Genomic DNA, 3,416 nt, shown 5'->3' with positions numbered 1-3,416 from the left:
ACTGGGGCTTTTTACCTATATCTTCCAGTAGTTTCACCTCCTTAAATTCACTCAATTAATCAGCTCAGTGAGCCTTCATCATGATCTCCCATTTTAACATTCCCAGACTCTGAGCTGTCATTCACCATATTTCTACTTCGCCCTTAGAAGGAAAGGAAACCACCCAGTTTTCTCTGTTTTGTGAGGGTCACAGGCTGGGAAATTACCTTATCAGTACTTGTTTAACTTTAGTTCCAGGACTTGGGTGGCTCAAGGATGAGGGGAAGCATGGATGGGGGTGGAGGGCAGTGCAGATGACCAGCAGGGGTTGGGTGCAGGGTGGGGTACCAGTCTTCAGAATGGTGGGGTCGAGCAAAGGAACCACCAGTGGAAGGCTGTGAGGGAAGGGCATGGTTCTAGGGGTGACGGAAGCAGGTCATTGGGGGAGGTGGTGTTGGGTAGGAGTAGGGGCAAGCAGGGCGCTCAGGCAAGAAACCGGAGAAGGTGGCAGGAGACAGATGGGCCAGTGGCTGGAGCAGTGACTGCTCTTGCTTCCTCTGCTTAGGTCTGTGGTTCTGGAACCAGACCTGAGGAGGAGGGAGAATAGCCACGTTAGAGCCCCTCTCTCAAATAGGTGGCATTGTCATATGCAGCTACAGACTGGTACAGGGCATAAGACTCCCCCACATCCCCAGAGGAAGTAAAGCTCTTGCAGAAGGCATAGCTGAACCAGGACTAGTGACAAAGCAAGACCCACACCATTCCCCTAATCCATATCTAAATTTGCCCTGCTACAACTTTGGGTGAGTAAGAAATGTCAACTTGTAAAAAGAAAGAGATAAACATGACACAGTGGCATTTCACCTCCACAGAGAATGGGAAATTTCCTCTAGGGTTATTAGAGACTAAGACTATGGATGAGTTTAATTGTTACAGACCAAGTTAGATTTAGGGTACAGTTTATTCTTAAGATTAAGTAACTCTATGGTTAGAATTGAGCAAGCATCAGGTTGAGTTTCAAGACCATGGTTAGGGACAAGGTTACATACGTGTGTGAATAGTTAGGATTGAATTTCTGTTGGAGTTCACATCACTGTTAAGGTTGGAGTTTGACATTGAAATTCAAGTTAGATTAGGTTAGCCCCAAGGTTAAACTCCAGTGAAATTCCTGACGTAGATGAGGTTATGCTGACTGTTGGGTAAGACTCTGTTCTGGTGAATATTTGGGTTAGGGTTATAGTGCCCTGAGAATTTATGCCCCAGTAGTTCCCAATCACCGAATCTGCATTTCTTCAGGGGATGGGGGGCGGAGGATCCTGGGCCATCACCTGGATTCTGGCCTCGCTGAGACCTGTGTCCCGGGCCAGGCCTTCTCGGGCCCAAATGTCAGGGTAGCGGTTCCTCCCAAAAGCTGACTCCAGCTGTTCCAAGTGCGCTGGACTGAAGGTGGTGCGGTGGTGGCGCTGGGAGTGTGGGCGACCCCTCTGTTCTCCTTGTGAGCAAAGACTTGGTCTCCCCACTCCTACACCAGAGAGGTTCCTGTAGGGCTGAGTGCTCATGTCTGAGAAGGAGGCGGGGGGAGAGTTTGCTGCCACATGGATCCACCCATCCATCCCAGACCACATATGCTGGAACCCCCAGATTCTGCTAGGACCCAGTGTATTGCTCATATACTCTGCCCTGACCAGAAATTCTTCAGCTTTCAGAATTAGCTGAATCCAGCTCAGCCTTGGCCCTGCTTCACTTCTGATTCCCTTAACCCATGCTACCCTCTCCACATGAAGTCCGCCCCTCAGTCTCACTTGTCCTAGGCACTCACGCTCCCTCTGCCTCACTTCTGCACCTTGTGCCCACTCCCCATTACACTCCCCCAGATGCATCCCCATGTAAGGCATGCCCCTCCATAGCCTTTCATCTCTCTCAGCACACATACCACCTTCCTGGGTCTCACCCTGTGGAGCTCCTATTCGCTCTGACAACCTAACAAACTGCCCAGGTCTCTGTCTATGACCCCTATGACTTGCTCCCTGCTCTCATGGTTCACATGCCACTTAAACCTTTATATTGTTCCCATTGTCCTATTCCCTCCACCTGGGAAGATGAAACATTCCTCACTCTTCTGCTCAGACACACCCTCCTCACACATACATTTCATCTTCTCCCCTATCCCAGTCCTGGCCTGGCCACCAGGCTGCAGGAACCTGAGCTCGTGGGAAAGGCCTGCCTCTTCTCCCTACAGACTCACTAAGCCCCCACACTAATTAGTCTGAGAGCCAGCTGGGGAATAGAGAACAGGCGCAAAGGGAAACACCTGGGAGGCACACACTGAGAAAAGATATCTGGAGTGAGGATCCCATCCCCATGGGGACCCAGGTGGTAGTCCCTATGCAGTGCTCACTGTCCACCTGAGCCCCCTGCTCTCCTCGGATCCAAAGCCCTGGCCCCTCCAACTCTCTTCCTTGGAGAAAGCAGTGCAGTGAGCAAACTCTGAGGTCAGGAATGAGGAGACAGCTTTTAGCTCAGCCTCTGGCTCCTCCTCATCTGTCAGGGTCTCAGTGGGCCACTGTGTAAAGCAAAGGAGTTGTATCGTCCCATGTGTTCTAAGATTCCCTTGTTTTTACCATGCTAGGATTCTGGTTTTTTATTTCTCCTCTTCACTTTCCTCGTGGCGAACCATCGCCCCACGGAGCCTGGGCATGGAGCATGCACACCTGCTGTCTCCTCAGGACCACCCCAGAGATTCACTCACCCACCGTGGAGGTCAAAGTCCCAGCGGCTGCGTAGCCCTCGGGCCAGAGACTGCTGCAAACTCGCCCCTTCTTTTGTTTACCCTGCTCACTCTTCCCTTCTGCATCCATGGCTCACAACAAAGACCAAAGACAGCTCAGTCTCGTGTCCCTGAGTCTCTGATTCTGGATCAGTCTTTCTCTGTTTCTGTTCCCCTCTATGCCTTGTATTTCACTGCTTTCCCCCTGTTTATACCTCTCTCTGAATCTCTCTCCCTGTGTAGATATAGATAGATAGACCTTTTTCTCTCTCTCCTTTTTTCTAACTTTTCTTTCTATTTCTAATTCCCCATTCCTGTGCTTGAGTATCATCTCATTCTGCCTTGCCCTCACCCTGTTTCTCTGTTTTAGTCTGCACTTTTCTCCGCCTGCACCTTCTCTCTCTGGGATGCCGTTCTCTCCTTTTGCTCTCAGCTGCCTACTTTCCCAGCTTGCAATCCCACACTAACTCTTTCTCCCTGAGCCTTGGAGGAGTGACCTGTTCCTCACCCCTGTGAGCCCATCCAATCATTGCCTGGTTGCCAGAGCCCCCATCATCAGGGGAGGATCACAAGCCAGATGAGGGAAGGTGCTCTGTTGGAGGGTCCAGGGACTGGGGCCAAGAGCTCATATTCCCAGAGGACCAAATTCTTTTGTCCTGTTAAATCCCCT

At 50.8% G+C, this 3,416-nt stretch overlaps 1 pseudogene; it reads right to left on the bottom strand.

Annotated features, from left to right (window-relative positions):
• Positions 1 to 227: 227 nt before the first annotated feature.
• LOC132487170 (homeobox protein prophet of Pit-1-like) lies at positions 228 to 2,837 on the bottom strand (annotated as a pseudogene).
• Between the last annotated feature and the right edge of the window lie 579 nt (positions 2,838 to 3,416).

The sequence above is a fragment of the Mesoplodon densirostris genome, chromosome 3 (assembly GCF_025265405.1).
Source record: "Mesoplodon densirostris isolate mMesDen1 chromosome 3, mMesDen1 primary haplotype, whole genome shotgun sequence".
NCBI classification, from domain to species: domain Eukaryota; kingdom Metazoa; phylum Chordata; class Mammalia; order Artiodactyla; family Ziphiidae; genus Mesoplodon; species Mesoplodon densirostris.
The sequence above is the reverse complement of the archived record's forward strand: the minus strand, read 5'-3'. Positions and strand labels throughout refer to the sequence as shown.